Source organism: Pleurodeles waltl, chromosome 1_2, assembly GCF_031143425.1.
Source record: "Pleurodeles waltl isolate 20211129_DDA chromosome 1_2, aPleWal1.hap1.20221129, whole genome shotgun sequence".
Lineage (NCBI taxonomy): Eukaryota > Metazoa > Chordata > Amphibia > Caudata > Salamandridae > Pleurodeles > Pleurodeles waltl.
The window spans coordinates 645,662,842-645,687,697 of record NC_090437.1 but is presented as its reverse complement, the minus strand read 5'-3'; positions in this window follow the sequence as shown (position 1 = coordinate 645,687,697).

Here is a 24,856-nt window from a genome sequence, read left to right as displayed (position 1 = left end):
TGTCTGCATTGCAGACACTGAAAATCGCGACGGGTGCTACTGCACCCGTCGCACCCTTCCCACTCCGCCGGCTCCATTCGGAGCCGGCTTCCTCGTGGGAAGGGGTTTCCCGCTGGGCTGGCGGACGGCCTTCTGGCGGTTGCCCGCCAGCCCAGCGGGAAACACAGAATAACCGCGGCGGTCTTCTGACCGCGTAGCGGTATTCTGTTGGGGGAACTTTGGCGGGCGGCCTCCGCCGCCCGCCAAAGTTAGAATCACCCCCTATATGTCCTGCACCCTGCCCTTGGGGCTACCTAGGGACTACCTTAAGGTTGTCTGACATGTAAGAAAAGGGAAGGTTTAGGCCTGGTAAGTGGGTACACTTGCCAAGTCGAATTTACAGTTAAAACTGCTCACACAGACACTGCAGTGGCAGGCCTGAGACATGATGACAGAGCTACTTATGTGGGTGGCACAACCAGTGCTACAGGCCCACTAGTAGCATTTGATTCACAGGCCCTGGCACCTCTAGTGCACTTTAATAGGGACTTACTAGTAAACCAAATATGCCAGTCATGGATAAACCAATTACATAAACTCAAAAGGAGGGAGAGTTATGGTCCAGTGCACTATTTCCCAACAGATAATCAATAACAAGTAGAGTGCACTGTTCCAGGAAAGAAACAGTGCACTCTACTTGTTATTGTTTAAACCAATTACATACACATTTTGAAAGGAGCACTTGCAGTTTAGCACTGGTTAGCAGTGGTAAAGTGCCCAGAGCAACAAAAACAGCAAAATCAGAGTCCAGCACACATCAACAACTTGGGGAACAGTGGCAAAAAGTTAAGGGAGACCACGCCAAGGATGACAAGTCTAACAGCGTAGAGGTACCAAACCAAGGAAAGTGTGTTAGAATCCCAGGGCTTGAGAGAGTAAGAGTTTACCAGGAGTACAAGAAATTCCACAGGTGACTCGGTGCAGAGTTGTTATTGAGCTGAGCGTACCATAGGGTAACACAGGACTGTCATGGCTGGATTTGTATGGATTCAGAACCCTTCCAAGTGGACCCTGAGGAAGCCAGTTGGCACAAAGAAGGTTGGATACTATCTCCCCATGGATACCCAGAAGTTTGGAGTACCTACACCACGGAGGAAGGTGCATAGGGGTGAAATGACATTGGAAACCTTTGTTGGAGTCAATTGAGCTTTAATTCTCCAGCTGCTGTCACAACCCATGGACCAGGTCGGTGAAACTCAAGGATGATTTCCAGATGTGAAGAACCTGAAAAAAAAGGGGACAGTATCCAGACCACTTGGAGATGTCCAAGCAATGCAGGTAGGCAACGTCCACCCTCTTGGAGGTGAAGTTCGGTGAAGGAATAAGTCCAGCTGTGAAGTCTAGGGGATGCTGTAGATCCTTGGAGTCACCCACAAGCTGTCGTCCCATATTGGTCGCTGGATTGCAGGAGAGTCAGTGGCCCCCAGGACCACCAACAAAACTTGGCAAATGCAAATAGTTGTGGCAAGGAAGATTGCAGATTTTTGAGGACCAGCAAGGTCCTAGTGACTCAACCCTTGAAGGGGAGGCAGGGCAGTCCTTCAGAAGGAAGGAAAGCCAGTCAAAGTCAGAGGAGCCCCCATGAGTGACCCACTGGCAGCAGGGACATGGAGTTGCAGGGAGGCCTCAGTGGCACAAAAATACATGAGTCCCACTTCGCAGGAGCTGCAGAGTGAAATCTGAATTTGGAGTTGCAGAATGCTGGAGGCCTGGGCTTTTTGGATCCTGAAAATCTCCTGGAGGAAGATGCAAAAGCAAAAGCAACAGTCATGGTGCACAGGGATTCCTTTCCGGTGGCTGCAGCAAGGGCCCACCGTCTCCCAAGTTCATCAGAACGCAAGTTGGACCCAGGCAGTACCACTGAACCACCATCAGTATTGTAGAGCCCTTCGATGTCCATGGGACATCAGGATCCACCAGCCAGTCGTTGTCGTCTTGAGTTGCATGCAGATGCAGGTGAGTGACTCCTTCACTCCAAGGGCAATTTCTTCTTGCTTCTTGGATACAAACTGAGGCCTTGTGACCCTGGAGGATGCACATCCATGGATGTTGCAGAAATCTTGCAGGGGCTGGAGAAACAATGTTGCAGTGAGAGCCCTCCGATCTGGATACAGTCTTGTTTCAGTTCTAAGAACAGACCAGCACCGGTTCCAGAGGCCAGGAGCAGAATATGTCTTGCAGGGAGTTCCTTGCAAACTCTTGCTCGACAAATCTGAGGACCCACCCTCGGGGGAGCCCTTAAGTACCCCTAAAAGCAATTGGTCACTATCTGCAGTGACCCACCTATCAGAGTGGGTCAGGGACACCATCTACATGGCCTAATCAGTCAGATGCTCCCAGGGGCCTCTGCCTTCCCTGTTTCTAAGATAGCAGAATCAACCAGCCACCTGGCATAGGTCTGTGCACCTCCCCAGGGGAGGAGCTGGATGGGGGGTGGTCATTCCCCTGCCCTTCGTGTGGTTTCATGCCATAGCGGGAACCAGGGGTTTCTGCACTGGTACAAACTAGTTTATGCAAGGAGGGCACCAAATGTGTTCTTCAAAGCAGTCTGGTGGTGCTCAGAGGCCACCCACCCCAGCCCAAAGACACCCATTTCAAAGAGAGAGGTGGTCAATCTCTCTCTTAAAGAAAATCCTTCGTTCTCCCTTCCCCTGCTGAGTTGAGCTCACCAGCAGGAGAGCAGAACAGTGTCTAGGGTCGGCCGTAGCTCGGACTGGCATGCAGACCCTGCAAGGCTGCACAGACAGAACTGGTGGATCCTCCAAGGAACCCCCAGAGTACATGGTAGCATGCACCTAACACTGGAATCAGTGTAGTTGCATGATTCCAACATGTGTGATACAAATCATGCCTAGGTTCAGAGAAGCCATTATGTAGTCGAACCACTCATGTTGACCAGTGTCAACTACATACCTTAAGATGGCTTCCCTGCACTAACAAAGCCCAGGTAATGAAGTCTGTGGTTTGTAGGGGTATCACTCCTCATGCAGGGGTACCCTCACCCTCAGGAACATGCACCCTGCTCTTGGGCTGATGGGCCTACTAGAGGGGTGATTTACAGTTTCCAAGTGAAGTGACCACGATATAAGGGCAGTCTTTTATGGAAAGTGAAAGGTGCATGCACCATTTCACGCAAGCTGCAATGGCAGGCCTTCAGACACAGTTTGCATGGGCTCCCATGGGTGGTATAATACACACTGCAGCCCATGGGAGACCACTGATGTACCAATGTCCTGTGTACCTAAGTACCATATACTAGGAACTAAGATGGGCGCACCAGTATGCCAATTGTTGGATATAAAAGTTTACCAGCAACCGAATTTAGAGAAGCTAGCACAGACACTGAGGTCCTGATTAGCAGGATTCCAGTGCACTACAGTTTAAACACACTGACAGCAGACAAAAAAAGGATATCTATGTCAGAAAGATGCAACTTTACTACAGTGGGTAGGCAGGGCTTGTTTCCTGGCATCATTGAGGCATTTGTGGTATTGACTGAACGTGTTCTGTTGAAGACAGTTTGGTCGATAAGATCCATTGTGGAGGGCCACCTTCTTTTGAATTGATTGCACTTGTGCTTGGCGGTTCTGAGTTCTGGTGAATACCAGCTAGCTTGCTTGGTGTGGTTGGTGAGTTTGTCACAGCTGTATCTGTGTTTGCTGATATGTTAGAGTGGTGAGTGTTGACAGTGTCACTCGATTGGGCTTCAGATACCTTGGCCCAGCTCCGATGGGAGGTGCGAGCTGGCCTGGCTGCGTAGTTATGAGCTATTGTGAAGGTGAAGTGTACGATGGAATATTCCATTTTGGTGACTTCTGTGGTATGCTTTTAAGAGACTCTGGCCCTCATTCCAACCCTGGCGGTCGGTGTTAAAGCCGCGACCATACCGCCGACAGGCTGGCGGTCCAAAAAATGGAATTCTGACCCTGGCGGTTACCGCCAACAGAGACCGCCGGTTCAACACTCCGACCGCCACGGCGGTACAAACAAACAGCCTGGCGGTCACCGCCAACAGCCCGGCGGGAGACAATGTACCGCCTACCCGATAACGACCCACCAATCCGCCACCTTTTCCGGGGCGGGAGCCCCGCCGATAAAAACACGGCGGAAACAGACTACGAACGGGAAAACGCTCACCTCCACATACTCCACGCGAGATTCCGGCAGTATGGAACCCGAGTTACAGGTCATCCCCGCACTCCTATACCTGCTCCTGTACCAGGAGCACGCCCGGCGGCGCGGAAGACATCGGTGAGTACTGCACCTACGACACAGGGGAGGGAAAAGATTACCGGCACACACCCACCCACCCACACCCACTACAACATAAACATCAATGCATTCCCACAGATCACTGTCACAACCCACAAACCCCCCCCTCTGAAATAATGCAAAGACCAAAAGAAGAGATCTTAAATGGGCAGATATATTGAAAAATGGACAGCAGTAATCCAAATAAATAAATAAACTATGTACAAAATATATACATCTACTATATGTAGTCCAACCACTGTCCGTGGACCACAGGGGTCCTGAGCAAAGGGGCAAGGCCCAGTCCCACGACAAGAACTCCACGGAGAGAACACTGCAGGGGCATCAGAAAGAAAAAAGGACAGGCACCTCAGGGGGAAGGGAAGGGGGGGCACCTCAGCCACTTGAGTACACGACGCCAGATCCACGAGGGGACTCCATGACCACTGGCCCATCCTGGGGAGAGCAAAGCCACAGTCCATACAGTCCATACAGTGGGTGGCCTGCCCACTGGGCCATCCTGGGGAGAGCAAAGCCACAGTCCATACAGTCCATACAGTGGGTGGCCTGCCCACTGGGCCATCCTGGGGAGTGCAAAGCCACAGTCCATACAGTCCATACAGTGGGTGGCCTGCCCACTGGGCCATCCTGGGGAGAGCAAAGCCACAGTCCATACAGTCCATACAGTGGGTGGCCTGCCCACTGGGCCATCCTGGGGAGAGCAAAGCCACAGTCCATACAGTCCATACAGTGGGTGGCCTGCCCACTGGGCCATCCTGGGGAGAGCAAAGCCACAGTCCATACAGTCCATACAGTGGGTGGCCTGCCCACTGGGCCATCCTGGGGAGTGCAAAGCCACAGTCCAAACAGTCCATAACAGACTCCACTGCCACTGGAGGAGGCATGTTGGCCAGAGGACATCCTGCAGCCCTGCCCGAGACAGATCCTGCCCTGCCACGTCTGCCAAAGGGCCAGCGGTTCTTGCCTGGAAGGGCCCAGTTCAGCGGTTCTTGCCTTGAAGGGCCCAGTTCAGCGGTTCTTGCCTTGAAGGGCCCAGTTCAGCGGTTCTTGCCTTGAAGGGCCCAGTTCCGCGGTTCTTGAGACGGCGGTCCCCAGCGGAGCGGTGCTGGAGACGGCGGGGCCCAGTTCAGCGGTTCTTGCCTTGAAGGGCCCAGTTCAGCGGTTCTTGCCTTGAAGGGCCCAGTTCAGCGGTTCTTGCCTTGAAGGGCCCAGTTCAGCGGTTCTTGAGACGGCGGTCCCCAGCGGAGCGGTGCGGGAGACGGCGGCCATTCTATGGCCAACTGCTCATTGCCTGGTGGTGCCCTCCTGGGCAGCTGGGATGGTGCTCCTTCAATGCCCACCTGGGCTGTGGGTGGTGGGGCCCTCCTGGCCAGCTGGGCTGGGTCCTCCCTGGGCAGCGGCTATGGGGGTGGTGGGCTCTCCCTGGGCAGCTGTGACGGTTCCTCCCTGGGCAGCGGCTATGGGGGTGGTGGGCTCTCCCTGGGCAGCTGTGACGGTTCCTCCCTGGGCAGCGGCTATGGGGGTTGTGGGCTCCTCCTGGGCAGCTGTGACGGGTCCTCCATGGGCAGCAGGCCTGCTGCCTGACTTCTCCGCCTTGCTGCCCTTGCCCTCCTTAGTCGGGAGTCTGTGGCCCTTTCCTCCCTTTGGAGCTGTGGCTGTTGACGGTGGCTGGCTAGTGTCCTGGGGGGATATAGAACCCGGGCTCCTGCGGCGGCCCTTCCGCCTTCTGCTCCTCTTCCCAGGGGGTGGGCTGTCTGTCCCCTTGCTGCTGGGCGAAGATCCAGACATGCGGGCTGGTGGGCTCCAATACCCCTGCACCCTTGTCAAGGGGGCTGCAGGGCTGGTGGTGGCTGAGGTGCTCTTCTTACCCCGACGAGAAGGAGGCGGGGGCTCAGGGTCAGGAAAGAAGTTAGCAGTAGCGAGAAAGATTTTCTTGGGACAATGGAGAGTGGTAGGTACAGTGGGAATGGGAGTGGAGGGAGAGGATGTGGTTGTAGGTGAGTCACGTTTGCTGTCTTTGGGTGCAGGTGCAGGAGGGATAGGCTGTCGTGAGGTGGATGGCTGTTGGGTGGGTGGGTGGCTGCGTTTGTGTGGTGTGGAAGAGGGGGTGACAGACACAGTGGGAGAGGACACAGGGGACTTGTAAATGGCAGTGGGGGTGGTGACTGCACGTGTGCGGACTGTACTGGAGGGTGTGCTGGTGATGGAAACTCTGGCTGATGGTGAGGTGAATGAAGGTGTGAGTGTAGATGTCACAGGGAGGGAGGAGGGAGACGAGGAGGTGGGGGTCACAGAGGTGGTAGTGACTGTTGGCATGTCTGCATCGGAATGTTGCTTGTGTGAATGTCTGCGTGATCTGTGGTGCTTATGTTTGGATGAGCTGCTCTTGGGTGTTGAGGTGTGTGCAGGCTGGTCTGATGGTGTGGGTGGGACAGGCAGAGGAACAGGAGACTGGGAGGAGGGAGTTAGTAGAGGGAGGCAGGAGACAGGGACAATGGCTGCCGTCAGTGCTGAGGCCAGAGCCTGGAACGATCGCTGATGGGCAGTCTGACCCGAATGAATGCCCTCCAGGTACGCATTGCTGCGATGAACCTCCCTCTCCACCCCCTGGATGGCATTCAAAAGGGTAGACTGCCCAACAATGAGCGTTCGGAGGAGGTCAATGACCTCCTCACTGAGGGCAGCGGGGGTAACAGGGGCAGGGCCTGAGGTGCCTGGGGCGAAGGAGATGCCCGGCTTCCTGGCAGAGCGGGCACGGGGCGAACGCTGAGGGGCTGCTGGGAGGGCGGAGATGGTGCGCTGGGTGGCGGCTGTACCTGTAATGGCGGGGGGCACGGATGTTGCCACCACCGCAAGGGAGCTCCCTTCCGAGGACGTGTCCGTGTCGCTGCAGGCTCCAGTCGTCCCCGTTGTGGAGCTCCCCTCGCCCTCCGTCTCACTGGTCCAGTCAGACTCTGTGGCATGGCCCTCCTGGGCCATGTGAGATGCAGCTCCCTCCTGCCCCGATGCCACTTCTCCTCCGCCTGATGATGCTGATGCACACAAGCACAGAAAGACAAACAAAAAGGGGGGGGGGAGAGAGAAATAAAGAGATTTTGAGTACATGGATCACCGGTACAGTTAGCGGACATGACAGACACAGATGTCCCCTGCACTAAGTTGCGCACTTGGGGTCCGCTACGCATTCCGTGGAACATGCCCTACACGCCTAGAGTTGACAACTGCACCCATGGATGACACGGCCCAGGGATGGCTGTACTGGCACACTACTGAGGGTGGTGGCTGGGGACACAGGGGCTTACGGGGGTGCCCAGCCTACAGATATCACCCTGGCCTAGGGGGACCCACAGCCCTCCTCCCACACCCAGACACCTCCACTGCGCGACAACAGAGTAGATTATGCTTGTACTCACCCCCTTGTGTCTGCTGTGCTGCCCTCACGCGCCCATCCAAATCAGGGTAGGCCACCGCCAGGATCCGGAACATCAGGGGGGTCAGTTGACGGCAGGCACCCCGCCTACGTTGGGAGGCCATCCCCAGCAGAGACTCGGCGGTCTTCTTGGTCCCGCGGCGGATGTCCTCCCACCTCTTGCGGCAGTGGGTGCCCCGTCGATGGTGGACCCCCAGGGTCCGGACTTCCTTGGCGATGGCACGCCAAATCCCGATCTTCTCATGGGCGTGGACCTATGTGACACGTACAGGGAGGGAGAAATACCACGTTCAAGTTTGTCTGCATTTTCGTTGCCAGTGGCCCAACGCCCCCCATCCCCGCCATGCCCCCCGCCAGGCCCAACATGCCCCCCATCCCCGCCATGCCCCCCGCCAGGCCCCCCGCCAGGCCCAACATGCCCCCCATCCCCGCCAGGCCCCCCGCCAGGCCCCCCGCCAGGCCCAACATGCCCCCCATCCCCGCCAGGCCCCCCGCCAGGCCCCCCGCCAGGCCCCCCGCCAGGCCCAACATGCCCCCCATCCCCGCCATGCCCCCTGCCAGGCCCCCCGCCAGGCCCAACATGCCCCCCATCCCCGCCAGGCCCCCCGCCAGGCCCAACATGCCCCCCATCCCCGCCAGGCCCCCCGCCATGCCCCCCCGCCAGGCCCAACATGCCCCCCATCCCCGCCAGGCCCCCCGCCAGGCCCAACATGCCCCCGCCAGGCCCCCAAGCCAGCCAGTGGCCCCAAATCCATATTGAATTAAACTCACTTGTTGGTCTGGAGGACCATAGAGTAGCGCATACTGGGGGAGGACCCCATCCACAAGTTTCTCCAACTCTTCTCCAGTGAAGGCAGGGGCCCTTTCCCCAGTCGCAGCAGCCATTGTCCCTTCCAGACCGAGGTCACAGCAACACTTGCAGTATAGGTCCTCTCCTGTGAAAGTTCAAGTCGCGAGTGAATAAGTAGATAGAAAATGGCGGTCACGCCCGCGGCGGTGCGTCCCGCGGCGGGGCGTACCGCCGGCGCACTTCGCCATTGGCTCCTGATACCCATAGGCTTCAATGTTATTCAATGCGGCTTCGCGCCGCGGTCTTCGACCGCCTACCTCCTCGGTGTGCCACGCCAGCGCATTGACCTCACATCCCATTGTCACACTTCACAGGTCAGGCAGCCGCCATTTCGAGGGTCCACATGGCTCAATTTCAACTGCGTCACACAGGCCTAGGCCTTGCATAGCCACTCATACACGCCATTCACTGCATAGAGAATCGTTTACTGTGCAAGCTGTGAGTACGTACCTGTGGGTTGCTTGACTGTGTGCTCCATGTTGTCCTTCCTAGGCACCGTCCGCTGGGTTTGGCGAGGAGAAGGAGGAATCCTCCCGTGTACAGACCGCTGGTGGACCTGACGACAATGGAAGCACGCCACATTATCCTGACCTACCGGCTTGACCGTGCCACTATACATGAACTGTGTGCCCAGCTGGAGCCCGACCTGATGTCCCCCATCCGCCAACCCACAGGGATTCCCCCTCTGGTGCAGGTCCTGTCAGTACTCCATTTCTTGGCAAGTGGGTCATTTCAGACAACAGTGGGAATTGCTTCTGGGATGTCTCAGCCCATGTTTTCGAAGGTGTTATCCAGAGTGTTGTCTGCCCTGATGAAATACATGAGGAGCTACATCCTTTTCCCTGAGGTGGGCGAATTGGCTACAGTGAAGGGTGATTTCTATGCCCTTGGACATATTCCCAACGTCATTGGTGCCATTGATGGGACCCATGTGGCTTTGGTTCCCCCCCAAGAATGTGAGCAGGTGTACAGGAACAGGAAAAGTTACCATTCTATGAACATCCAGGTGGTGTGTTTGGCTGACCAGTACATCTCCCATGTCAATGCCAAATTCCCTGGGTCAGTGCATGACGCCTACATCCTAAGGAATAGCAGCATCCCTTACGTGATGGAACAGCTAGAGAGACACCGTGTATGGCTATTGGGGGACTCTGGGTACCCCAACCTGTCGTGGCTACTGACCCCAGTAAGGAATCCCCGGACCAGGGCAGAGGAACGGTACAATGAGGCCCATGGGCGTACTAGGAGGGTGATCGAACGCACCTTCGGCCTCCTAAAGGCCAGGTTTCGGTGCCTGCATATGACAGGTGGATCCCTAATGTACTCACCTAAGAAGGTGTGTCACAGCATCGTGGCCTGCTGCATGCTTCACAACCTGGCTTTGCGCCGCCAGGTGCCTTTCCTGCAGGAGGATGGTCGAGACGGTGGTGTTGTGGCAGCTGTGGAACCTGTGGAGAGTGACGAGGAGGAAGACGACGGGGCTGAAACAGACAACAGGGACAGAATCATTGCACAGTACTTCCAATAGGACACAGGTAACAATTCAAACATAATTTAGTAAATGTAAACTACTCTCCTGCATCTCTGCTGCCTGTCTATTTGCCCCAGTGTATGATGACTGAGTTGTGGCTTTTCCCTCCCTATTTCAGATATGGGGTCCCCACTACGAGTCCTGTGCTTCGTTTCCCCATGGACTACAGCTTTGTGGCAGCGGTTTGTTGACTTCACTATGTACAAGGACATATTTGCACTGTCATGTCAATTACAATATTTTGAAATCACAGCCAGACTCCAGATAGTTTTGTGCAAAATAGGTGTTTATTTCAGTGCTCAAAATGGGATGGGTGGTTTCAAGTGGGTGGGGGCTATGGTGAAGGAATGTCCATGGCAGAGTCCAGAGTAACAGTCACACAGGTGCATTGTCCATAGGCCTGTGGAGAGATGGAGCATGGGCAGTTCAAGGATGGACAGGGTGACAATGTGGGACAGTGGGATGACATCAGGTGGTATCCTTTGCTGGCGGGGGTCTTGACATCCTACTCTGTCTTCTTGCGAGATCTCAGGGCCCTCTTGCGGGGTGGTTCTTCTCCTGCAGGAGGTGGGGGTCTGGTGGGCTGCTGTTGTGCGGGGGCCTCCTGTCCACTAGCGCCGGCGGAGGTGGTTGGCTGTTCTTGGTCCAGGCTAGTGGCAGGGGCCCTTTGTTGTTGTTGAGTGTCCGTCCTGGTGTTGATGAGTTCCTGCAGCTGCCCTACCATGGTAACCAGGGTGGAGGTGAGGGCTCTGATGTCCTCCCTGTACCCCCGATTGTGTTCCTCCTGCAGTACCTGGATCTCCTGGAACCTGGCCAGTACCGTCGCCATCGTCTCCTGGGAGCGGTTGTATGCTCCCATGATGGTGGTGAGGGCCTCGTGGAGAGTGGGTTCCCTGGGCCCGTCCCCCCCGTCGCACAGCTGCCCTCCCAGTTCCCCTGTTTCCCTGGGCCTCTGCCCCCTGGCCGGTGTGCCCACTACCACTGCCCCCAGGTCCCTGTTGTTGTTGGGGTGGTGGGTTATCCTGGGTGCCCTGTAGTGGTAGACACACCGCTGATTGACGCGCCCTGGAGACAGAGGCATGGGCCCGCTGGGTGGGAGCTGTGCTGGTGTTCCCAGAGGGGTTTGGGTCTGTAGTGGCCTGTGGCTGTCTGAGGGGAACCGACTGACCAGAGGTCCCAGATGGTCCGGGCTGGTCATCAGTGTCCAGGTCGACAGAGCTGCTGTCATCGCTGACGGCCTCTTGGGTGGGGGGTGTGGAGAATTCTGGGCCCTCCGTGGCGGTGTGTTGGCGGTCGGGTCCTGCAGGGGTATAGAGGTATGGTTATAGTTTCAATGTGTGCCATATGGGTGTATCTGTGGGTTCCCGTGTCCCCAAGTGCTGGCATTCGTGTGTGGGGGCTTTGGTGAGGGTGGCTTGTGGGGGGGATGAGTATATGCATTGGGCATGCTTTGGTGATGGGTGTCCATGCTTAGTGGACGCATGCAGGCCTAGGTTTTGGGATGTGTGGGTTGTGATGGTGAGACATTGGCAGGGAATAGGTGTGCTGGGGGTGGGGGTGAGGATGGTGGTGGGGGTGAGGATGGTGGTGGGGGTGAGGGTGGGGGTGAGGATGGGGGTGAGGGTGGGGTTCGAGGATGGGGGTGAGGGTTGGGGTATGATTTGGCATGCAGGTGGGGGGGAAGCAGTATTGAAGCTTCAACTTACCAGAATCCATTCCTCCGCCGACTCCTGCGAGGCCGTCAGGATGCAGGATGTTCAAGACTTCCTCCTCCCATGTTGTAAATTGTGGGGGTTGAGGTGGGGGTCCTCCGCCAGTCTTCTGCACGGCGATGTTGTGCCTGGATACCATGGAACGCACCTTCCCCCGTAGGTCGTTCCATCGCTTCCTGATGTCTTCCCGATTTCTGGGGTGCTGTCCCACAGCGTTGACCCTGTCGACAATCCTCTGCCATAGCTCCGTCCTCCGGGCAATGCTGGTGTATTGGACCTGTGTGCCGAAGAGCTGGGGCTCTACCCGAACGATTTCCTCCACCATGACCCTGAGTTCTTCGTCTGAGAAGCGGGGGTGTCTTTGGGGTGCCATGGAGTGGTGTGTATGATGTGTGGGGTGGAGTATGTGTAGTTAAGTGTGTTGAGTGTGGTGGTGTGTGTTGTTTTGTGTGTGGATATTGTGTGGGTGATGGTGTAGTGTGCCTCTGTGTGATGGTGTTCTATGATCGCTGCTGTGTCTCTCAGTGCTTCTTTTTGGATTTTGGTCGAAGGGGTTTGTGGGTGATGTGGGTGTGTGTTTTATATTGTATTGTGTGTGTGGGAGTGGTGTGTGTATGTGTATCAGGTGTGTGGAATTCAAATCGTCCAATGTTGCTGAGTTTTGTTCGTTTGTGTGTATTCTGACCGCGGCGGTGTGTACCGCCAATGGAAAACCGCGTTTGAAAGACCGCCGCGTGGATTCGTGGGTCAGAATGGCATGGGCGTATTTCTGTTGGCGTGACGGTGGAGGTTTAGTCACCTCCACTTTTCCGCCGACCGCTGGTCTGGCGGTCTGTTGTGGCTGCCGGATTTTCGGCGGTTTGGCTGCTGCGGGTCAGAATGACCGTGGCGGATTACCGCGGCGGAATTATGGAGGATTTCTGACCGGCGGTAAGCGCCTTTTACCGCCGAGGTCAGAATGACCACCTCTGTTGCTGGAGGTGAAGATAGGGTCCAGTGTGTGTCCTGCGATGTGTGTGGGGTTGATGACTATTTGCTTGAGCCCAATTATGTTCATACTGTGCAGAATATTGATGGTGTTGGTGTTGTTGGGGTCATCAAGGTGGAAGTTCAGGTCTCGGAGGAAGATGGAGTGTTTGGTGTTGATGACTTGGGTGGTGAGGAGTTCAGAGACGGCTTCGCAGAACTTTGGTCGTGGTCCAAGGGGTCAGTAGATGAGGGTTCCTTAGATGGAGGTTTTTCTATCTGAGTTGATTATGAAGTTGAGCTGTTCCAAGATTTGAGTGTTGTTTTCCAGGGAGGCAGTGCAGCAGAAGGTATTCTTGTGAATAATGGCGATTCAGTCACCAGGTCTGTCTGTGCGATCTGCGTGGATGATCTTGTAGCAGTCAGGGGTAACTGCAGTAATGTTGGAAGTAGAGGAGGCTTTGAGATAGGTCTCAGTGAGGAAAGCAATGTCTAGAGTGAAGGAATTGATGGTGTCCCATATTTCAGTGGCTAGTTTGCAGAAGGAATGAATATTGAGCAGGATGCACTGTAGTTGATGGGGGTATGTGGGAAGGTGAAGTGTCAGTGTCAGATTGGGCTAGGGTGCTGATGTTGCAGGACAACTGGCAGAGGCAGTATGTGAAGGGACCTTTTGTTGAGTGCAGAAAGAAGTGGCAGAATGAACTGCTGGTGGTGTGGGTATTCAGGGTGATGATCTCTGCTCTGGATTATTGGTGGAGTTTTGGGTGCTGGGTGTGGTCCAGGTGTGGACCGGTGCATACAGGCTTGCCTTTAGCATGCCTGTGGCATACCTGCTGTGCAGTCATAAGAAGTGCAGGGAAGAGGGAGGGGCTGACAGTGAGGCAGGGCAGGCTGGGAGCAGAAACAGCGGGCAGGATAAAATGGCAGGATTGGGCGGGGGTGACAAAGACAACAAAGGTAAAAATCTGAGCCAGAATGCTACAACAGCACTAAGCAAAAGTAAGCCAATCCAAGTGACTAATAAAGTAATAGAGCACTAAGCAAGAGTAGGCCAACTCAAGTGCCTAAGAAAGTAACACTATTAGAAATAATCAGATATTTAATCAGACCATGTAGCGACTATGGATGAGGCAGCAGGATCAAACCTGGGAGGTCGAGCGATGAGGCAGCAGACTCATGCGCTAAGGCAGAGATTGTGACTGCCCTTTCCAAAGAGACATCAATGACCTCTACCAAATCATCAGGCATGGGGAGGAGCGCATGGTTCTCTTCCATGGCTTCCCATTGCTCATCAGTGGCCCCATCCATGTCTACACAGAAGGTCAGTCCCCAAAAGATAGATTAGGGAAACAGTGAAACAGTCACAAAAAATGGACACAACCTGAGGGTTGATAATATGTAGGAAATGGTAAATGAATCTTAACTAAGCCCCAAAAGAGCGAAGCAATAGGTTGAACTTGCCATTGCTTGTCAGCTACAGGTAATCTAGCAGGCCCTCTATGATACACTGGGCCATGAATTAACTAAGCTTTGCATTGAAAACCGCCTCACAGGAGAGTAATAATGGATGTGAATAACTGACGTGGGAACCGGAGTCCTCAGCATTACCACTCCGAATGCAGGGAATCCCTTGACGGTGCACGTGGAAGGGAGACACCTGACCTGGACAAGAGACACATGACTCCCATGCCCATCCACAATGGCTGTAAAATGCTTGGTAGCCACAAAATAAGCAGTACAAAGAGGAACAAATACCTTTACCACCCAGCAATCACTTACATATTAAAATACAGGGAATTAAATACTAACACACAAGCAAACAAGATCATGAAAGTATCAAGGAAAAGCACTTATGCAGCTGATAAGCAGCGAAGGAAGAGGAAGTGCTTGGCACTGCCTATATATGGAATCCTCTCTATGGTTGTTGAAGTCCACCTAGTCCACATAGTCTTTATTGCTGTTTAAGGCTGCTGAATAGAACTAGAGAAAAGAGAAAGCATAATCTCAGCCTCTGGTCCTGACAGAGGCCCTCATTATAACATTGGTGCTAAATGCCACCTACCGCCATGGCAACAGCCGCCAACACACCGTCCACCAAAATATGACCGTAGCCAGAATTCCCCCAGAAGGCAGGCTGAATTCTGGCTACGGTCATGGCGGCGGACGGGGGTAAGGTGGTGCTTGCGCCAGCAGCGCCATGCTAGGAGAAAGCCACTGACTGTATCATGACACATGATACGGCCTAGCGGTGTTCTGCTGGCTGACGTTGCTGCTGGCAGCAGCACCGCATCCCGTCTCCTGCCGGAGGACCCCCTCCAAGCAGGTTAGTCAGGTTCTCCAACAGGGGAGGGGGGTGTTGTGTGTGTGGGGTTGTGTGTGATTGATTTTTGTATGCGTGCATGCGGGTGTGAGGCGTGTGTAATGCATGTGTGCATTAATGGGTGTGAGTGTACGTGTATGTTGTGTTGCGTGATTGCGGGTGTGCTAGAATGTATGTTCGTGAGTGTTGCTGTGTGTGTGTATGAATGAATGCATGCCTGGGTAAATGTGGGTATGCGTGTGTGTATGTATGTGCGTGTAGGTGTGTGTATGTCGGGGGTCAGGAGGAGAGGGTGGGGGAAAGGTCTGAGGAGGGGTAGGGAGAGGAGGCGGGGTAGACCCCTATCAGTGCCAGGGAAGTGCCTGCCACCATGGTTTTCATGCGGTACAGAAGCCACGGAAACCATGGCGGTGGGTGGGTCATAATGCCATGGGCGGCCTAGTGATGGCTGCCGGGTTGAAGACTATAGTCTCCAGCCGGCGGTCATTACAGCCGTGTGCGGTTGGTGTGAGTGCCATAATATGCTGGTATGTACCGCCAGCCTGTTGGCTGTACTACCACCACAATTACACCAAAGAATTGTTTTCTCTTGGTTGTCACCTATGCACTGGTTCCCCATCGCATACTCCCGGCAGCAGGGTATTTTCTGGATGTTGATTTCTGCGTTGACAATACTACTTTTATCAGTTCCTGAACGTAAAATTCATCTTCTTTAGAGGACCTTTTATAGTCCTTCCACTGTTTTTCTTTTCGTCAAGTCTTTCCTTTCTCTACTGTTTCTACCACGTGGTCGTTCATTTCTTTACTTCTCTGTTGTAAGTATTTCCCTTCCCATTAACTTTTTCTTTGTTTCTTCCTGTGTACATCTCTGCGTCTCCCTTTGAGGTAAGTAATCCCATCCACAAAGTTTAAAACGTTCTTTATCTTTGTTCACAGTGACTCACAGTGACTCACAAACTGAGACATGCCATTTTCTCCGTCACAGTATTTAAAGAATTGTAATACACAACGTTTTACATAACTCAGCAGCAAATGTGTTTTTTAAAAACATTTTTAAGTCCCTATGCAATGCTTTTTGAATTGTGTTACATGCATGTTACACATTTCCTACCTAAAAAATAACGTTTCAGATTTTTGTAGATTTTGTGATTCAGATAACCTTATATGGCAACACACAGTTTAATATTTCAAATACCAAAGTTGTTAAATGTGTTTGTAAGTACGGTTATACCCAACATCAGATATATTTTAGACAACTACGAGACGATTCATGTTTTTTTTCGGAAGCAGGAATTATTTAATTAGTTTTGACATTGCAGATAATGATTCTTCAATTATATCTTTTTTAATTTTGCAGTACATTAAATGAGCTGTGAAGGAGAGAACAGCATTTATTCATTTAGGTTCAGATGTTGTGCGCAGCAGGAATATGAACAGGTGTTTATTGCAAACAGCACAGCACAATGATTGCCTGGAAGGCAGGTACATGCACCGGAGCCAGAATTAAGAAATGTGATCACCTACTTCAGTTTGGATCTGAACTCTATCAAGACAAGAACTTAGATGCCGATGGCACGTCATTTGCTTGGTAAAGTGAATAAGAATATAACATCAATTGCACGGCTAATCCTTGGAACCTGACTTCATTTAGTGTACTATTCCTGTTAACGGGGTCTGCTCTCCGGGTCTCTTCAAAGTGGTATTGCTAAATAGCACAGAGCATTTTGAGAATAATTAAATTACATTGCGTCTGTTAAGTTACATTTGTAGAGTTTTGTGGTTATGTCTTCAATTGGCATTGCTAGGAAAAGGGGACGGAGATTGGTTAGATTTCTGTTAGATCAATGCCCGCAGGAAAGGAACAAAGATCACACCACACCACTGGCGGGGAGAAGGAGGCGCTCCCAACCTGATTTAGTCGCCAGTGAAAGACGTAAATGTGGCCAAGAAGTTTTTTTGCGGTTTCAACAGCCACACGCGGGTATGTAGACAAACCACGAATCTTCATATGCCTGCTAAGTATTTCGTATTATTTTAGCCATTGCCAACGCTTTCCAAGAAAGCAGTAACTGACATTTAATTACTGGTTCATTTACTTATTGTAGCAGCAAGACATTTCAGTGAGAAATGATGTATATAGCAAATAATAAGAGGGAACATAAGCTATTTTCCCTTTCCCTTTCTTTCCTCTTTTTAATGAAGAGTTTCCTACAAGTATCTCTTTCTTCAATATTTTAAACAATGATACAGCAAGAAATACCAGTAAGCTTTTAGTTCTGGATCACCCCCAGATTCAGCGAAGTTAAAGCTTTGCCCCGAGTAAATGCCATTTCAAATCAGGGATACAAGGAGAAACATCCAACCAGTAGTTGGGACCTGTCATTAAGGACAGAGAGGCCCTAAGGCAACAAAACCATATCTCAACCAGACTCCAGTGCCCTCCATCGGGTTCTTCTGGACCCCTGGATTCCCTTGGAGGTTCACAACACCGAGCTGGAAGTGGTTTGCTGCTGTTGGCAGCAGACCCTCCAACTCACTCAGGCAGTGGTGCCATTTATCCCCGACCTCCCACTGCACAGTCTTGCATTCCTGGTACAAAACCATGCCTTGCAGAACATAGCAGAGTGATCTGCCTATGGAGCGCACCGCATAGGTGACGTCTATGGAGACGGGTACCATACCACATATAATATCCCCAGGAGTCAATTGCTGTGGCATTGAGTGCTACTGGTGACGTTGATGTGCCACTGGGGGGACGGACAAGGGGAATACCCCCCCCCCCCATAGCGGATGCTACATACTATGCATCATGTCTGGTCATCTTAAAACCATAACCTGCCTGTACTAAGCCATATGCCAAGATCTCACTAAACCACTAGAACATTACAGGAACAATGGGAGCAAGATATATCACACCCAATTGCGAACACTGAATGGGACAAAATCCTTATGAAAGCTTACACTGTGACCTGCAATGCCAGATTTAAGCTGATAAATTTTTACTACCTACACAGGGTGTATTTCACCCCAGTGCGCATTATGCAACTTTTTGAGGCCCATGAGGCAGCCTGCCAGCGCTGCGATCAAATAGGGGTGGAACTGTACCATATGGTGTAGAACTGCCATGGGTTAGATGTATATTGGCAGGAGATCAACAACCTCCTTAGCAACGTGACTTCATAAGCAATTCAGTGCTCCCAATTGGTGTTCTTACTGGGTGGATTCCTTAGGCCATTGAAGTGCAAAACGACCACCAGATTCATTCACTTGCCCTCATACTAGCGAAAAGAGAAATTACAATAAATTGGAAATCTGCCAGTGGACCTCGCTTGTCCAAATGGAAACAAGACCTACTAGATGGGCAGGGTATGAGAGTGTGGTACTGCTTTGGGAGGCCAGAAGAGGTAAGAGGCTGATCGAAAGGGCCCATGCTTGGGACCACGTAGTAGATTGCCTAATGGATGTAGACCATGATACTTCTCCCGATACACCAGTGCCTGTAGACCTAGGAGAGGCTGCACTCACATGCAATAACACCAGTTTATTTAGGGACCAGCACAAGAGATGGGCTTTATCAAACACCTTCACACCGGAAGGAAAAGGTCCCAATGTTACACATGACCTAACGGACGCCGGGGCTTTGACGAGAATCACAGAAGGGCTACAGTTTGTATATTGCTGCTGTTTATGTTTCATGAATGTTTACTATACCTGAAGATCACCACTGATTGAACTTTTTTGTGACAATTCCACCTATTATTAATGCTGATATATACGTGACATGCATATGTGGTGCAATATATTTCCGTTTTGCAGTATTTGTTGGTCTTTATTGAAAAAATACAATAGAATCTGTTAAGAAAAGACAGTGAAGCCCTGCCCCTCCACCGTTTTCTGATGCTTAAAGAGCCCCTGTCAGGTTGAGCAAAGGTCAACCTAACAGACATTTTTTATGTGTGGGTCCGTCATCCAGGCACTGTACATTCGCTAAATGCCCAGATGCCTGGCTGGCAGAGCCAAATTTGCTAGGCTAAAGATTTCACATCCCGTGGGCATGACCACCTCAGCCTGGCAAACTCTTCTGTGAGCCTCCCACTCAGGATGAGGGTGAGAGTCACTGATAGACTCAGATCGGGGCACTTCAGTTTTACATTCTGCCTAGGGCTGACTGCACATCAGTGATGCTCATCACAGTGTGGGGTGGATTCAGCAACTCTAACTGAACACCTCCCTCTTTGTGATGAGGTAAGGAAGATCCTCCTCATTGAGTGACGCTCCCCCTCGTGACCTAGGGTGTGGGCCTTGAGGACGTTTGCTGAGCTGAGGAGGTCACACCCACTGGAGCTGTGACCTCCTCAGCCCAGCAAAGATCAGCTCAGGCAGCCAGGATGTCTAGCTCCTGGCCGCCTGACCTGAAAATGAAGAGTGTCTGTTAGGCCAACCTTTGATCAGCCTGACAGACACTCTTCTTGAGGGGCAAAAGGTGCGGGACGTGGCCCCTCAGGCCTAAATGACGGGCCATGGCTAAATATATCGTATCACATAAAAGGTGCTCCAAAAACAACACAGTGAAAGTGAATGGTGACATCTGTGTAAAATTGTGCAATGGTACAGTACACAAATTGTGTATGCAGCATATATACAAGAACACAAGTATTACTAGGGGGTGATACATTCACAAGTTCTCAACAAGACTAAGAGTAGGAGTACAATGTTAACATAAGAATAAATCACGCCAGTGCACTACTTTGTATATTGACGTTTCACACTGAATTATCCAGGATTGTATTCAGGACAAGAAAGTTTGGAACCAGTATGAAGGGAAAATCATTGTATATGATTAGATGAGTCCAGGTCTTAGTATAGAGCGGGCTCCACCACCAACTTTACATCCCTCAGCAGTGCCATGCCATCCAATGTGTAGACATTAAAACAAACCTGGCACCCCCATCTCCTGCAGGGTCTAAATATTTGAATAAAATATCTGGAATCCTGCCACCCGTCTCTGGGCATTCTTTTCCTCTCCTGACTCAAGTACAATGCTCTCTATTTTCAATGAGAAAACGGAAGGCTTGAAAAATTCAAAATATTCAATGAGTTTTAAACAGTTAAATAGTTACAGGATAATTTTAGGCTTTTATTAGTATTTGGGTGTTGTCGGTGTTAAAGATGGTTCATAAGGGATCAGAATCATGGGGAACACCACAGGTAATGTTGTAAGAATAGAACAGGAATGATTCTAGTTTAAACTGATGTGACATGTTGCCTAGGAATGAAAAAACACCCTTTTTGAGGGTGGAATCGGGTTTAAAAATTATTCAGAATATGATGCTGTTCCAAGTGAGCAGGCATTTCGGTATTAACTAAAGATTCCAGAATTTTGGAGCAGTACTCTCTGTTCCTCTATGGGGCATAATCCAGAATGAGTCACTTACAAAATTATGGCATCTAAGTGAACAGACAGCCCTTTATTAACCAAAGATCTCAGAAATTAGGCTAGGTAAAGAATGGTAGAATTTGAGTGACAAGTGAAAAGTGTGAAAGCTTCCTTCTCTTTAGTGGACGTGTTTTGGGTCCCTCTGAGCAGGAGATTCCCACTGCATACCTCATACAGAATCCATATTGTTTTGAAACATGGCATAAGAAGGGGAGTGACACCGCAATTCAATTTAAGGGGGGTTCTCACGGACTGATGTATAGTGACAACTGTTAAGGTCTGGGAGAAACTTCTAATATCTAGAGCTGCTGCCAGTGCCAGCCTCTCAATAAAGTGAGTAAACATCAAGTGGGAAATCATCAATGTTCTGCTGGACCAGCTGAGGATCTGTGTTGAATGAGGGGCCTGCCTTGCTCATGAGAGCAGGACACAGGACGTGAACTTGTAGAAGAAGCTGACCAAGCGGACACCCCAGTCATGGCTGCCTGGTGGAGGATAGACAGTACCATAGTAACAACAGTTGCTGAACATATCCATAACTAAAGTAAATACCACAATATTAGGTCCTGAGATGGGGAGGCACAAAGAAAGGCAAACAAGGAATCGATGGCATATAGGACAATGTAAATTACACTATTATACAAGTAAAACTACATTTCTCAGAGGCAGAATTACAGCTGCAGCCACTACAGCACCAGCACACTCAGACCTACTCCCAGGGGATCAGGGGCAGACCGAGTACTTTACCCTGACTCAGACTGAGCTCAATTGTCTGGCAACATCAGTTGTTGTACCTCCTTTCTATTTGTATTAGTTTTCAACCAGCTTGACTTGTTCCTTCACATTTATTATTGCTCCCCTGTTAAGGTCCTTTAAGTCCTCCGGATGCCTCTCCTATTGTGTTTGTTATACACCTCCTTACCCTTTATTTAGTTTGTGTTATCCATCTAGTCTTCCTTGATCCCATTACTGCGGTAGTCTTCATCTTCTGCTTCTGTGTTGATACAGTACAAGAATTGTAATCACAACAGGGACCACAGCATAGAGCATAGTTGCAAAAACAGTAGGGACAACAGCAGTGGTGACACCTGCCACGACAGCTGGAAAAAACAGAGTCTACCACAACTTCAATCGAAGCAGGAACTACATCAATGATCACAGCATCTACCTTAGCAGGAACGACAGCAGGTGACACAGCATCATCCACAACAAAGATCACAGCTTAAACCAAAGCAGGAAATACAACAATGATCACAGCTTCTAAATTGTCAGGAACAACAGCATCAACCACAGCTGCCACCTCCACAGCACTAGAAACTCGAGCCAGAAAAGGGGCTACAGCAGCACGAGGAGCCTCAAAATTAACCATAATGGTTGTGACTGCAATTATCACCTGAGTGATCACAGCAGTGACAACAGCTTCTACTACAGGTATAACCACACAGAGATGGCCATAGAAACAACCGCTTTCACCAAAGCAAGGACTTCAACACTACTGCCCGTACAACATGGCCTGCAGCAACAACAGCTGCCCAATGGCAGGGAAAATAATCAATACCACTGATGTAACAACAGCAGGAATCATAGTTGCAACATCTGCTACTACAGCAAACACCAAAGTAACATCTGAGTCTGTCATAACAGCAGTGACTACAACTGTGCGAGATGGTGATTTTGTTATTCATAGACTATGAGGAATCCTTTTGTATCTCACATATTTAAAAGTTGAATTAGTGGTACCTTGCTCAGCAGTGCATTCTCAATGTAAGTCATTAAAACCTTAAAACATAAGGATTTGAGATAAGTGTTTCCTTTATCTATAGTTTTAAAATAATAATATAGTGAACAATGGTATTTTTATTTATACATTCTAAGGACACTTTTTACATTTCACACATTTGAATAGTTCATCTAGTGGCATCTTATACAGCACTAGAGTTGGTTTATAGGTTATTGTAACAGTATAACGCCAAGGTTTAAGATAGGTTGTTCCCTCTTCAAGAGATGTGAAGGATTCATAAAAGAAAATAAGTTTGTTAATAAAATGTATTTTTTTCTATTAACATTTTAGTTGACTATTTCTGATATTTATATATCACTAATATGCAACTACTGTGGTTTAGCCTTGCTGTGCATAAATTAGTTAATATGAATGCAAAATGGTATCCTCCTGTTCTGTCAAATTCAAGTGGAAATGCCTTACTTAGTACCTGTAAATCTTAATAAAGCTATAAATGTATTCAAGACGAAACCGTGCAGTGTTGGTGACTTTTGTCTTATATATATGGGGCAGCCATTTTGTATAGAACTGTTGTCGTACAGTAATGGATTGGGGCACTATGCATTGAAATTTAGGCCCAGATTATCAAAACCTTCACACAACACAGTGCAGCACCCAAAGTTGCTGTGCTGCGTTGCTTGACAGGGAGATAGTAGGAAAGCGATTATCAAAAGCTACATACAACTCAGTGCAGCACCAAATGTTGCTGTGCTGCAGTGCGTGAGAGGAAGAGAGAAAGAAAGCACCATATCTACAAGGATGTGGCACTATCCTGCTCTCTCTCTAGGCTGCTGAGTACCACACACACACCTTTGCATCATAGTGCAAACATGTCTATATGAGCCTAGCATAAGTCTCGTACTGGAAGGGTACCCTTCCAGTACAAAATGATATGCCTAGAAAAATGCTAAAACTTTTCCCACTTTGGATGTGGATTGCACAGTGCAGCATGCATGCTAAGTGGGAAAAATTAAGGGAAATAAATGCATTTTTCCCTTTTTAATGCTTGCTTCAAAGTGGCTTTACTTTTTTGGCTCAAAACTCTGTCTATGGATATTAGTTGGTAGACTTTTGCATCAAAAACAATGGGTGGTTGAACGGGAACACCCATTTACCACAAACGAAACACCCACATGGCCCAAAAATAATGGAAAGCAGCTGCTTTGAGTTATCTTTAAGCAACTTTTCCACTGGAAAGTAAATCCAAAAGAAACCATTTTGTATAGCCTTGCTTCAGGTTTGTGAACAAACCCAGTGCAAAATGTTTTCTAGTTGAGATTTTCCTAGCCTTGGTGTCAGAAAGGCTAGATTTTATTAAAGACAAGGAGGCGATTATTATGCTTTCTTTTCATGCTTTATTTAAACAGCAGCCAAGAAATACAAATCCCAGAATCCCTGGGAAAAAAACTACAAAATGCATCACAATGGGGCCAACCAATCACACTACGAGCCCCATAATAACTATCTTGACTGAGAGCACCAAGCCCTCTTTTCTTGCTGCTCGCAGTCAAGATAAGTACCCTGCTCGCCTATTATTCATTTCTATTGAAAAGTACTTTTATCAATATATATGTGTATTTAATGGTTTTTGGTGAATATTCTAGGTGGGCACTGTTGTTACCCTTTTACTTAATGTCTTCATTTATCCACGCTCGCGCCTCCTTTCTTGCGCTTTTCCGCGCGTTAGGCCAGCTGTCAGAACATTCCATTCAGAATTCTGACAGACGCGCCTGAGGCATTTTTTCCCTCACCGCTCTTATACACTAAATTTGGCAAGGACCCCAAAAAAGAAGTTGACCGAGCCTGGCCAAATTGGCAGGACAGACTTTTGGACCTGGTGGGTCCTCTCACCAGGATTTTTGACCTTGCTGAGGAAGCAAAAATAGAAGGCTCTCATGTAGACCTGGATATCCTTTCCAATTGGGCCCAAAGGACGATTTGTATGCTGGGCAATGCCAACTTTTACATTTCCCAAGAACGTCGCAAGAGCCTTCTCCTCAAGATTGATCCTAAGCTCAGCTCTCTTGCCTCCAAAGAGGAAGGTCTTAATGTTGATGGCCTTCTCTTTGGAGACTCCTTTATAAAGGAAATGAGCAAATATGTCTCGACCTTCAATTCTTTGGACAAAGCCCATTCCACTATGAAGAGAATCCAATCGGGTTTTTGGAAGGGCCGGTAAAGGAAGGATCGTTTTGCCGGCCACTTCTCAGCAAGGGGACAATCCCTCAACACAGGCTCCTACTCCCAAACCAACCAACTCGACGTCTAGCAAGGGTACAAACCCCAATTCTATCCCCGCAGGTTCCGCGGTGGCCTGTAGAGGGTTTACAGATCTAAAGGAGAACAAATCGCAGGTAAGAACTTTCAGTTCTGGCCTTCCTCCTGTAGGAGGCAGGCTAGCTTTGTGTTTAGATGTTTGGTTGTGCAAATTACAACTAATATTTGTTCAAATAATAGATCATTTTGCAACATTTCCACTCTGAGCACCTTGCAATCTGACCTACACATGTGCGTTG